The following is a 14,345-nucleotide window of genomic DNA, read 5'->3' as shown; positions in this document are numbered from 1 at the left end:
AACATTGACTTCATTCCATGCTCAGCACTCTTGTGTGGGATCTTGGAACATGAAAAAGGGAAGGAAATTCCCGCAATTTCTCTAGTCTTATGACGGGCAATGCACCTGCCTTCAGAAGGATCGAGTTGTCCTCACCCTGAGTGACGTGAGATGACTTTGAGTTGAAACTTCTCCTAGGATTCAGTTTTTAAAAACAGGTTCTCCCATTTTATAGTACAGAATACCATGGGCGCTAATATGGCTTCAGAATTACAACTATTTTGCATTCCCATTACAACATTTGCAGCTGGTCTTTGCCCTCCTGCTTACCCTCATGCATGTCGGTTCTGTTTTCCCTCTCATGTTCCTTTTACACCTTTTCTCTTCACTGCTCTAAACAGTAAAAATGTATTCACTTTCCTACTACATACTGCAGTGTAGTCTTTCTGTTGTTTGATTTTCATCACGATGATACCAATTGTTCAGAATTACTGACTCCCTGAAATCATGTTCACATTCTTTCTTCTTGTGTTTCAAAGTGTTCTGTTTCTCTGAATTCCTTCCTTAAGCCTCCCTCATGTGTCAGCAACTTGGTAAAGTCTGGTTTTGTTCTGTTGTCTGTCTGTTTTCCATCCATCCATCCAGCCAGCCATCCCATATGCCCACTTGTGTTGCCCACTGGCTACATAGAAATAAAGAAGTTGAGTTTGCCTTCAAGATAAGGCAAGGCAGAGAAGAAGGCTGAATATATAAATGAATAATAACAGTGCAATTTGGTATGCATTAGGCAGGGAGGTGGTTAAATGAGAAAAGCTGGATGATGAATAAGGAGCTGAGAAGGATGTACTGGCAGGGAGGTGGGCGTCCTTGAAACAGAAGGAACAGCATGTACTGGAATGGAAACGTGTGATGTGTGCAGTAGCTCCAAGTCTGGCATTAAAGCATCATGTTGGAAAAGCTAGGGATGCGGCAGGGATTGGTGATAACTCAGTGTGAGGTGGTAGTCGAGAGCCAGATCTGGAGTTATTTTGTGTTCTTCCATGGCACTCAGACATATCCTCATGGCCTAAGGCTCCACTGAAGGGTGTGGGAGAGATAAGAGAGGGAGGGATAGAGTTAGAAGTTAATTTGCAGTGACACTTCTGGCAACACTTCACTTCTGAGAATGGATTTCGTGGGAGACTCTTCAGACAGGGAAGGCTTGCGGGGATTAGGCAATGAATGAAGTGATCTAAACCAAGGCTGGGTTACCAGTGGCAGAGATGACACATTCATGCTATGTTTTGGATGTAGACTGCATAGAACCAAATGATGGGTAGGAGGAAGATTTGGAGATAATATCCAGGTTTGTGTCTTGTGGAAGTGTTCCCACGGAACTGCTGTGATCATGCTCAATCCTGACTAAAGTCCTGCTCATTCTACTGGGGCTTGGCTCGCTGGACCCTGGTTTCCATTTCTCTAACAGAACATATACTACACCAAGCCCCTATTTCCTGCTGTGATTCTTGAGGCATCCTCTGCATCTCTTTCAGTCCATCCTACAGAGTGCTGCCCAGCAGTCTTCCTGGGCGGATGAAGAGAAGTCTTCACTGTTTCCTGACACATCAAATAGTGCCCTACTTCCGTCCTCTGACTATCTTGAGTTTTGATAGAAGAGAGGATGTCTCTTCTCAAAGAGTCTGATATTTATTTTGTTTTTTGGTACCAGGGATTGAACTCGGGACCTTGCACTTGCGAGGCAGGCACCGGAACCACTGAGCTAAATCCCCGGCCCAAGTCTGATTTTTAGATGATGTTCACCATCACTGCTCTAGTAAGACCATAGATGTCTGCAGTGAGAGGAAGAAGAAGGAGGTGTTGTCTCCCGAGGAGAGCCCAAAACATCCAGGTGTGCTCCTCATGCATCAGCAGGGGCATCTTACACTTCTCCCTGTACCTGAGCTCTCTGGTCTGCCCGCACTTGTCTCCTTGCTGTCCCAACACAACTCCTGTCCCACTGGATCTCTGCAGACTCCGTGGTTTCTGGCTGGAACACTCATCTTCATGTTTTTTCCTTGGAATTCAGCCTATCTTCCCACAGCTTGCCACAATAGGAAGGCCTGCTGATTCCCTGCCCAGAGGAAGGATTCTCCCCAAGCACTTTACCTATCTCAGGGAGCTTTGCCCATTCCCATTTACAGAATCTGTCACATCTTCCCTTTTATCGCTCTGTTGTACCATGAGTTTGGCAGCAGAGATGGAAAATGGGGGAACCCAGTTCCTAGCTCCTGTTGTCTCAGTGTGCATACTTGTTTTCCAATAAAATCGAATATTTAAAAAGTTACAGCTTCTGCCAGGCATGCAGAAAGTTTAGAATAGAATAAAATGTATATCTTGAACTTATCACCAAGGATGAAGTGATTAGACACCGTTACCTCATGACCACTTGTTAAAAACAAGACTTGAGCCATAAACTTGGCGAATTAGCCAATGCATTCTCCTCCTATAACTGGTTTTCCCCTTTCATTGAAGTTCAGTATTAGTGTCTAATATCGACAGATCAAAATATTTGGCACAAAAACTGGCAGTGGACAACATTCCTGCCAGTTCTAGAGCTACTGGCCACTCCACCAGGGCCCTCTGAGGCCACCTGTCCAGTGCACAGCCAGTCTGGCACCTGGCCTGCCTGCGATCTCCAGAAGGCCGGCTCAGATGGTGTCCAGCTTCCTCCTCCGCTTGACCCTCCTGCCCTCACCGCCCTGCTCACTCCCCCGTCCTCTCACTACCCCTCAGGCCGCTCCCCACACCTGCATCCCCGTGCTCTCTTCTCCAAGGCCCATGGGCACCGAGAAGTTTCCCCCGACATCTGCAGCTCAGCTGCTTCCTCTGTGCTCGTGTACGCAGGGATAGTAGGCAGGGGCTGAGTCCTTACCTGTGTTTTTCTGGGTTCCTTCATCACTGACTGCAGAGCTCCCACATAGATGGAAGAGCAAGAACTGAGGCTGGGGCTGCCGCTCTCCCTCGTGTCTGTGCTGCCCCCATGTGGTGCTGTTTGCGCAATGCATGTGGACTGTGAGCGGGATCTCTGGCTGCGTGGCCCAGACAGTGTTGTGCCCAGTGTAAGTGGGGACAGGGGACTTTATTGGCTAAAGCATTCGGAGGCCTTATGCTTATTCATTTGACTCCACCAGCCAATACAGTCTGCTTTATCTCTCCGCTTACTCTTGTCTGCCATTTTGAGACAATGACCCATACCTTCCTGTGGCCTGGTGGGTTTAAGGAGGGAATTCACTCCTTCCCTCACCTCATTGTCCTCTTTCCTTCCTGAGGTAGTACATGCACAGCCACATGGAAGGTGTGCATGCCTCACCAGGGCTGGGCAGACCATGGCTCTTGTGGTGTGGGCAGCTTCCTGTCTCACCTGCCACTGCCTGGGCCCACTGTGTCCTGACATTCAGTGTTGACCCCGTCCCCTGGGTGTTTCAGGTGGTCCTCGAGTATGCTTTCCCTTTCTTCTTCAGACTGACTGCTCAACAATATCCTTTTACAACTTTATTTAATTTTTTTAAATTTTTACATTTTTATTAGTATAGTACATGTTTCCAGTCCATAATGAGTACATTCATCGTGAGGAATTGGTACATGTACATAACACATCTCAATTCTTTTGTTCCCATTCTCTTCCTTCCCCCCCACCCATTTTTCCCAGCATCAGATTAAATTATTTATCTTATAAGTGCTTATAAAGGTAAGTATTATACATACCAGATTAACAACCAGACCAATAGGTTAAAAACATGTAAAACATGAGATAATTATACTAAACTGAAGTACATATTTAGATACATTTTCTATGATGGATTACAGTAACTGTTTTTTTCTCTCCCCTTTTTTCTATTCCTGTCTTTTATATTGCACTTTATTTATACATTGAGTTTGTCATGTAATAGTAACCATGCAATATTAAAGCTTGCGTGTCTGATTTATGTCATGTAACATGGTCTCAAACTGGATTCATTTTCTAACAAATGAATCAAGTTTATCCTTCTTTCTGGCAAAGTAGTACTCTATTATGTATAAATATCACATTTTCTTTATCCATGTGTCGATGGACATATACGCTGTTTCCAAGATTTAACTATTATGAATTATGCTATAAACATGAATATGCACATAGCATTATAGTATGGTGACCATTAACTCTTTTGGGAAGATACCTGGATGAGAAATAGCTGAGTCAAATGGGATTTCTATTTTGATTTTTTTGAGATATCTCCATACCAATTTCCAAAATGGTTGCACCCATTTCCAGCCCCACCAGCAATGAAGAAGGATTCCTTTCTGTCCCACAGTCTCGCCAGAAGTTGTTATTGGTTGATTTCTTGGTGATAGCCATTCTTTCTGGAGTGAGATGGCATCTCGTTGTTTTAATTTGCATTTGTCGAATGGGCAATGGTGTGAACATTTTTTCATGTATTTATTGGCTGTACATCATCTGAAAAGTGTCTACTCACTTCATATGGAATTTTTGATTGAGTCTTTTACTTTAGGGAGTCTAATATTTTTGAGTTCTTTATATATCCTAGATATTAATCCTTTGAAGAGTAGCTGGAAAAAAATTATTCCCATTCTGTTAGAGTTTTTTTTTTTGCTGTGCAGAATATTTAAATTTGATATTATCCTATTTGTTTTGATTCTTATTTCTTTTACAACCGGGGTTTTGTTCAGAAAGTCTTTGCCTACACCTACTTCTTCTATTTTATCTTTCTTTTCTTTTTTTTTTTTTTCCCCGTACCAGGGATCAACTCAGTACCTTGGATTTGCAAGGCAGATGGAGTGCTACTGAGCTAAGTCCTCAGCCCTATTTTATCTTTCAATAGATTAAATGTTTCTGTTCTAATGTTTAGATATTTGATCCACTTTTATTTTAGTTTAGTGCATTGTGAGAAATATGGGTTTAGGTTCAGTCTTAAGCATGTGGATAGCCAGTTTTCCCAGCACCATTTATTAAAGAAGCTAATTTTCCTCCATTGAAAATATTTGGCCCTGTTGTTAAAGGTGGCTAAAAATGCCTGGAGTTGTTTCTGAATCTTGTATTCTGTTCCATTGATCCATGCCTGCTTTTTCATTAGTACCATGGTATTTTTATCACTATAGCTTTGAAGTATAACTTGAAATCCGAGGTTGTGGTGCCCCCTGCCTTTTCCTTGTTGCCCAGAATTGCTTTTGCTGTTCCAGATTTTTTATGGTTCCATATGAATTTTAGGATTGCTTTCTTTGGTTCTGTGAGGAACACTATTGATATTGTGATTGGGATTGTATTAAATCTACATAACAAGTTTGGAAGTGTGGCCATTTTCACTATATTGGTTCTGCATATCCAGGAACAGGGAATATCTTTCCATTTTCTGATATCCTCTTTGATCCCCCTTTTCATAGTACTATAGTTTTCATTGTAGAGGTGTTTCACTCCCTTAGGTTAATTCTAAACATTTCATTTTTGTTGATCTTCTCTAGCTGAGCACTGCCTTTTTCTGATATTAAATATTAGTTTCCAAATATTGCAGAGACATAAAGTTTACAAACAGTCGGTTCTGATCGTGTACTAATATTTATTGATTGGAGACACTATTGTAGTAATAAGGGAAGGATAGCTGACAATGGAAGTGGTCAGAAAGAAGCAGAGAAGAGTAGAGGAATGGAGTTGTTCTCAGAGTGCCATGAAGGAGGCTCTGTGTGGATCCCAGGGTCGTTTTGTAGCTTCTTTGAGATGCTGTCTTTACTTATCCTTACAGTTACTTTTGCATTCCTTTTCTTTGTACTACTGTCTTGTGTTCCCTAACATGTTTGCAAAATTTCCCCTCATTTTCTAAGAGTTCTAATTTCTAAAGAGAATATCCACCTAAATTATTAGGATATTAACTGTCAAATAATCTTTAGACCTACAGAACCTAGAAAATGTGGTAGTCTTTGAACACACCTCCATATTTTCTTCTGTCTAAAAATAACTAACAACTAACTATGGTTATTTCAAGAATGGACACCCCCCCCCCCCGCAAAGCTCTCATGGATTCAGAGGCAGGGCTTTTGGGAAGCAAATTGATCATGAGATACAATAGCTAAAAATGCAGTTAGGAGGTGGGCCTGGTTAGATGTAGGTCACTGTAGGCATGACCTAGAAGGGCATATCTTCTTCTATACTCTCTCTGGTTCCTGGCCATCTTGATATGAGCAGCTTTCCTCTACCAGACCTTTTCATCATGCCATTTCTGTCTTGGAGCCTACTGACTGACTGAAATTTCTGGAAAAGTGATATAAGCCAACAAATAAACGTTTCCTCCTTTAAGTTGTGATTTTGGGGTATTTTGTTCCAGGAATGAAGAAAAGGACTAAGTGACTAAGACTGGAATAAGGTCATTGCTATGACTACCTGACATTGTGGCACAGAAGCTTTTGGAACTGGTTTACAAGAGGAGTTTGGAGATGTCCCCTAGAGAAGTCCTAGAATGTTGTGCTTGATGAGAGACTCTGGTCTGAAGACCAGGATGTTCATAGAAATGTAGATAGTCAAGACAAGCTCAGGAGTTTTCAGTTGGGAACAAGAACTTTCTTGGAAGTTGGATTGAAGTTTGTGTGTGCCTCACTCTGGCAGAAAATTTGTCAACATTTTGCTCATGTCCTGAGATTTTGCAGGACTCTGAGATTAAGGACCATGGACTAATTAATCTGCCTGAGCAAATTTCAAGGCAACCCAGTTGTCTTAATTATTTTCTCATCACTGAGATACAGTAGCCAAGTCCTGAAAATTTAAAGGAGTAAAGTTTATTTTGGCTCACAGTTTGTAGAGGTTTCAGCCCATAGTCATCTAGCTTCAAGATAGGGCAGCATGGCAGAAGATAAACAGCAAATAGCATGGTTGCAGGAACAAGAGAGAGGGACCAAGGGAGGAGGGGAGGAGATAGACCCTTCCACACCACACACCTACTGATCCACCTCCTCCAACCAGATTTAACCTCCTACCTTTAGCTATAAACTCATCAGTAGACTAATCTACTGGTGATAATCATGTCCCTATGTTACAATATTCTCTAAAAAGCTCCACATATGAGTACATGAGACTTTAACCAGACGTCTAGATAACAAGCCATACCATTCTGCCTCTGGCCCCACAATGACTTATGCACATCCCTTTATGCAAGACATACTCGGTCTGTCTCTAAGAGTTGCCAAAGTCCTAACAGTTTCAGCATTGCTGAAAAGTCCAAGTCCAAAGTCTCCTCTACTATTTAAAACAAACTCTTAGATGTGAGCCTCTGTAACAAAAAAGTTAAACATTCTGAGATACAAAGGCACAGGGTAAACATTTCCATCCCAAAAAGGAAAAATAAGGGATAGAAAGGAAAGAGACTAAAGAAAGACCTAAATACAGCAGTGAAAACATTAAATCCCGTAATTCCATGTCCAGAATATTGGGCAATCTGTAGTGAAATGTGAACTCCAAAGGGCTTGAGTGGTCCTATTCCTATAGCGCTGCTGGTGGTTGTAGCCTCACAGTTTCTCTCTTCTGTGGCTTTTCTCACTCCTTGTGCATTTTCTCAGATGTTCCATGTTCCTGGATTCTCCAGCTTTCTGGTGTCTCTGCTGCACTATTGGCTTCACACTCATAGCTTCAGGTAGTAGATATCCCTGGCCAGTATACTGGCAGGCTATAAGTGGCACAAGCTTCTTGCTTTCCCATAATCTGGCTGTATTGCATTAGGAGTCCCACTGAAGCCTTACGTGACTCACATGAGCATGTCAGATGGCAGAGTTGGGCAAGCATAGTTCCTCCACCAGTGGCTGCCATGGAGACCTAAGACCTGGTCTGTGAAGTGGCAGGGCTCTGCTGAGTTAACTTCCATCTGAGGTCAGCTTGACCCCAATTAAATTCTTTTTTTGCTGAATTATGGCTTTTCTTACTGACCCGATGGGTTGCTGGTTAATTATTACCCAGTCCTAGTCCTTGTTTGTTCTTTCCAGGAAGGTAAGCAGTGCCTCTCTTTTATAGCCCTGCCTGTGATATGCACTATCCCAGATGCTTTGCATCCTATCACCAGGTGTCGAAGCATACCCTACTCTCCTTCTCACACTTGCAATGAATAAATACTGAATATCTTTGGTGCCTTTTGTCTCTGTTGCCCAGAGCAGCTTGGATCAGCCAAGACCCAGCTTTCTCTTTAAGTCTTGCTTCTGTGTGTTTCTTTTGTTCTTTTTAGCTTGCATTGTATTGCCTTGCAGATTGAGACCTACAGCCGGGGCTCTCCGTAGCTTCCCACACTGCCATCCCAGGGGCACAGGACCTAGCTTCCCAGGCCTTTTTCTGAAATCTGGGTAAAAATTTTCCTGACCCCACAACTCTTGCCTTTACGTACATGTAAAACCAGCTCCACGTGGGTGATACCAAGGTCTGTCACCAGCTGGAGTGGGAGCACTTACTGGTTTCTCATATTTCCTCAAGGAATTTTTCTGTTGTCTTATGCTAAAGTACTTGGCTTCTTTTTCATGCTTCTTTTTAGCAACCAAACTCTCCTCTGCTCCATCTCTGTAGGCCCCATCATTACAGGCTCTGCCTTTCTGACAAAACTCAAAATGTTTAAAATCATTCTGCTGGACCATTTGCTCTTGGTTCTTAATGTAGATCTAGCTAAAAGTCCCTAAAAGTACCCAAGCAATAGTCTGAATGTTTGACTGCCTTGAAATTTCCTCTGCCAGATTAGTCTGCTTCCCTTAATCTCAGTCTCCTTCAAAGTCTCACAACATGAGCAAAATGTACACTTTTTTTTTGACCAGAGCATAACACACATGGCCTGGAGTCCAATTGCCAGTGGGGTCCTTGTTCCCGACTAAAACCTCCTGAACCTGGTCTTTACATTCTACCTTTTCATCTGCATTCTGTCGTTCTGATCTTTCACTAGAATTTCCCATCAAGCTTGGCTAACAGCTGGTTCTCCATCTGGCAGCTCCAGACTTTTCCAAACTCCTCCTGCAAATCAGTTCCAAAGGCCTCTGAACCATATGGCTACATAGTCACAGGAACAACCCTACTTTCCTGGTGCTGTTACTATCCAAACCTGGTTGGTGTCTCATGAAGTCAAAGGATGAAGACACAGACAAAGGAGTATGGGGAGTGTTTATTGGAAGTATAAGATAAAAGAAAGCTCCTGACAATTGAGTGGAGTCCTGAAGCCATAGTGGGTTCCTTGTGGGGTCTTTTGTGGACGAACAGAGTTCAAGAATCTGCTCACTGACTGGTGGTCACCTATCATAGGTAGTTTTGAGATTTAAAATAATCAATTAGGACTCAGGCTTTCTAATGAAAAGTTCAAATGAAAACCAGTCACCCAGCATCTTTAAATGCCTCAAGACTTAGTCCAGATGTAAAGAGGGATTTTTTGCTTGGTGCATTCCAGTCCACCTAAAAAATTTCTTTCTGGGATTCTAGAGTCCTAACAGTCTAGTCTTATCCTAACTCTTATCACTTTCTCTGTGTTTGCTGTTACATTTCTGAGCTTAGTGATCTACAGGGGTTGAGTTAAATCTTAACCCCGTGTACATGCTGTTTTCTTCAAAAGGCTGACCTCACCAACTTCATCTTAGGCCTTGTCCCTTATTAGTTTCCTACTTATAAGATAAATAGGTAAACTACCTCATACATTCTCCCCTCTAAAGAAATAGCCCTAACTGCTGCTGTTAGGGAAGGTGGGTAACAAGTGATCTGATTTTTTCCTGCTGAGGGGGTTGGTATGTAGGCAGGGGTCATGGATTTTCTTCATGGGTTAGAGGGTTGATCTAAGGGTACACGATAGAAGTTGAGTAGTTGCATTTTCACGACCATTTAGAGTTTTTAAAGTTTGACACACTTGTCTGGAAGATGTAAATTGAAACATGCAGTTAAAAATACATGGCCCAAACAATAGAATTAAAAGAATGGTGATCCTAACAGTTATTAATTGTTCCCACCAAGAGGAAACAGAAATCCACCTCCAAAATAGGAGTTGGCTAGGGGGTAGGATCAGACATGGCCCAGACCTGTGGGCAAAGGTTCTGAAAAGCTGAAAACACATTGTCTGAATTATCTGTGATATATACACAATATTCTGTTTTAATGATTGCATAGATTCCTCCCTGATCTGTAGTTAGAATATTTAAGGTCATCCTATTTTGGACCACTGCCGGTCACATTAATTTTACCTTGGTGTTTAAAAGAGATGTCCTGTATGGTATCATTGAGGACTCTCTGGGCAGAGATGACAATTTGATTTAAGGTTTCTGTAATGAGTGCTCTGGGGCCCTTCAGTCTTGTTGGACCAACTAAAAGTATGGGTATGAGCCTGGAGACCTTCACCTCCGGGGGCAATATGACTTTTGTTGGTCCCCACTGTATACTGGGCAGGGCTTGAATGTCTTCTTGTCCTTTTGGCAATGACCTTTATTCCAGTCTCTATGGAAATTCCCTGGCTTTCCATGAATATAGCTGGCAGATGAACTTTCTTTGGAGCCCTGGGCATCTAGGTGACGCTCCTGGGTGCAGCTGTTGGGACAGCTGCTTTGTTCTGATCTCATTTCTCTTTCTCTTTGTCCTCCTCTCAGTCTCAGTTGTAGGAGACCTCGATGGCTGTCTTGGCCAGGATGTCTAAGGAGCTATCAGGATCAATGTTTTTTGTAACTTCCAACTTACATCTGGGGCAGATTGGGTTATAAACATATCTTTGAGGGTTATTTGTTACTTTAAGGTATCTGGGGACAGAGAGTTATATTTAGTTAAAGCCTCTTAGAGTCTTTCTAAAACAAAGGCTGAGGGATTTTCTTCACTGGTCTGATCAGTAGTTGATAATTTGTAATAACTGAGGAGCTTAGAGCATGTCCTCTCCAATCCCTCACGAATGTAGGCCTGGAAATATTTATGTATCCATTCACCCCATTATCATCTGAATCCCAGCAGGAATCTTCTCCTGTGACTCCCTATTTCCCTGTGGGGTATGTTTCCTCCCCGTCCCTTAGATCCTTTGGCTTCTTATAATGAATCATAAGTAATTCATATCCAAAGACCTCTGCCACCTGCAAGGCAGCTTGTTTTGCATTAGGGGATAGTGTCTGATTTTTAAAGAGCATAATATTTTCTGAAGCTAAATAAGAAAACTGAGTTAAACCTTGAAGTGTCTCTATGTACTTATCAGAATCATCAGAGAACTTTCCTAAGTCCTGTTTGATCTGTTTTAGATCTGCCTAGGAAAGTAGCACATGGACTCAGATGGTGCCACATTCTTCCCTGGCCACCTCCTGAAGAAGGTATAACTGCTCATTTGGAAGTTTCTTTTGATCTGAGCACCACTGGGGGTTGTGCATAGGGGGGACAAGAAGGATCAGATGGGGCTGCCTGAGTCCCATGAGGCACCTGTGAAGTCACAAGTAACATGGGGTCCAGTCTGCCTTATTGACACAGTTTGGGATTTTCTCTGAAAGCAAAAAGTCTGGACATAGGACTTGTGACCATTTTCCTTCTCTTACAGAACAGGTCTAATTGAAGGATGTTTATACTTTATACTTTCTTCCTGCAACTATCTCTACCCAGGCCATACATTGGTGTAGAAAAAGTTTAGGAGGTGTTTCTTTAGAGTCTGGGGCTTAAAAGAGTCCCAGTTTCTAAGTACAAATTCCAAGCACAGGTGAGAAGCTGAGGTTGACATAGTTTCCCATTCTGCAAAAACAAGGGGAGAGAGGGCATTCTTATCAACCCACCTATCCTGTCCATATGGCTGAAGTGTCCCTCAGCCTGTGTCCCTGCAGAGAAGATGGCTGTGAGCTGGAGTTGCCCAAGGAAATGGATAGGCCAGACTGTCTACCTTTACCATATTTGTACCCCCTTCCCTTGTGATCCTATGATCAATTGGTCCATACCAGCCATTGATTTCTCCTTTCCCACCACCAGTTATTGTCTTTCTAAATATATCATTGGAGCTCGGTTGCTCTCCTGTTGATATATTCTGGAGATAAATTATGATAAGAGGGGGACAGTCTCCTGGAGATGAGGGGGCTATGACTATTAGCTTCATTAATAGCTATTTTTGTCCAAATTTATCATCAAACTCCTAAGGGTACCTAAAATTGTTTTCTGTTCTATAATGGAATTATCTGTGTTATACATCCTTGGACAATGACCCCATCTCAAAAGACTAATAGTTCTCCATATTTCTACTAAGAATACCAGATGTCTAATAAATACCTTTCCAGGGGTTATTTCCTCAGGGAAAAGGGCAGTGGAAGAAGTGACACCAAAGTCACCCAAAGATAGGAGAGTGTTTCTTCCTTTGGGATGAGAGGCCTGATCAAATGCACTTACCTATGCATGGCACAGGAACTTTATCCACAGGGCTAAGCTCAGCTCTATCTTCCAGACATCAACAAGGACAGAAAAACAGTTGAGGGCTAACATGCTTTCTCAGGATTAGTCATGGGTCTTCAGTGAAAAGCCCACCCCCCCATGAGAGAAAAAAGAGGGATCAACAGGAGAAAGTCAGTGTTTGAAGGCCATAGTAGTGAAAGAGATTTGTTCTCATCAATGCTTGCAGTGAATTAAGAGAACAATCTTCCCAAGAACCATAGTTTTGGAAGACCAAGAGCATCAAGAGCTAAAATTTCTCTCTCACCAGTGGAGGATCAAATCTGAATGGAAACTGGGACAGAACAGACTCAACAATCTCTCCCACATGTGAGAGAGGGGGATCAGGCCAGACTGTTCCAGTGAAACATGTCCCCAGAGGCTTTGGAGCAGCAGCTGCACTAATCACTTTTTAATGGTCTGACGGTTCTATTTTCTGTATGAGACCTAAGGCGTAAGGCTATCCAGTAGAAAAATAGAGAGTGTACATCTTGCTGACCTCCTAAATGTAATCATGCTTAAGAAAAGCTGTGGGTATTCAGGGGAAGACAATGCTGCAAATAGAGAGAAGGGGAAGAAAAGACAATGTTTCCTACCTGGGGCCAAGTTGTTACCAACATATATGTACCAACTCCTGTGGGGTACCACTTCTGATTATACTCAAAGACTGGTTAATAGACTCAAATCCTGGGAAATGTAGATATACCTGAGGACACTTAAGGTCAGAAGCCCACTGTTAGAGACATGCACACAATGAGTCACAGTTACATAAGAGTGATAACATACTGATCCATGCATGTTCAGTATGATCAAGGTCACACAGCTGGTGTTTGTCAGCATTCTTCAATATGTGATAAGGCACTATAACTGCTGTGAAATAAAGAGCTTTCTAGCTGTTTTTGCTGAAGGAATAAAGACAAGCAGCTCTTAAGCTTTAGAGCTCTGGCTCTAGCTCTCCTGGTCTGATGCTGCTCTTTTGCTGATGGCTGGCTCCACATCTTGTTTTTTATTGGGGAATTAACTCATCCATGATGGACTAATGTGCACATTCCTCTTCAGGTGCCCCTCAGGAGGCTCAGTCTTGACAACTCCCCATAATAAATGTAATCATTATGTACTATAAGCCTGTACCAGTACAAATTTTAATAATTAAAAACACATTATGTATGGTATGTCCTTCTCACCTTTTTCACTGTATTGATGAGAGTCATTCTAAGTTAGCTGTTAGTTATGAAAAGAATGCACAGGTCTAACTGACCATTCAGATCAAGGACTCAGATAAGAAGTGTTACACCCCATCCTTAGCCCATATATGGGCTTTGAGGGACGCCTTTTTGTAACATCTACTAGTTTATTTTCTTTCTCAGATGTGGGATACCCCTTCTGAGCTATGTGTTCTTTTCCTTGTCAATCTATCCTATTGATTTACCTCTCAGATGTGCCCTATGACTATACTCCAGTTAGATATCTTATGAAAAAAAGGCATAAAAGTAGTTAGAGATAGCTTGTGTGCAAGCTTTCTTTGTTTTGTGGGATCATTCTAATGTGCTCAGTGTAAATTAGATCCAGGTGTGATGGCATGCATGAGTAAAATGGTACCCCTTTGTTTGTGTGTTTTCATCTCTCGAGGCACCTGCTAACTGGGAGGCTAACATTAATGCTCCAAACTCAAACAAAGAGAAGCCTGCTCCTTCTTATACAAAGTCCTCAGCAACATGTGCTATGGTTCAGCTGGTACATGTGTGCCCTCTTCTGGAGATACTGGGTGAATTTTGACCAGTTAGAGCTCAACAACATTTCTCTATGCATGACCTAAGTCAAACCAATAACGTTTGGCTAGTTTTTCTAGTGACATTGAGAAATATACAGAAGGTTTTCAATATTTTGTTCACAATGGAAAAACATTCCTTGCTCCTGGGTAGGAAGAATCGACATAGTGAAAATGGCCATACTTCCAAAATTGCTATAT

Source organism: Heterocephalus glaber, unplaced genomic scaffold, assembly GCF_053883595.1.
Source record: "Heterocephalus glaber isolate CG9 unplaced genomic scaffold, H.glaber_assembly_v1.0 deba00001442, whole genome shotgun sequence".
NCBI lineage: Eukaryota > Metazoa > Chordata > Mammalia > Rodentia > Bathyergidae > Heterocephalus > Heterocephalus glaber.
The sequence above is the reverse complement of the archived record's forward strand: the minus strand, read 5'-3'. Positions refer to the sequence as shown.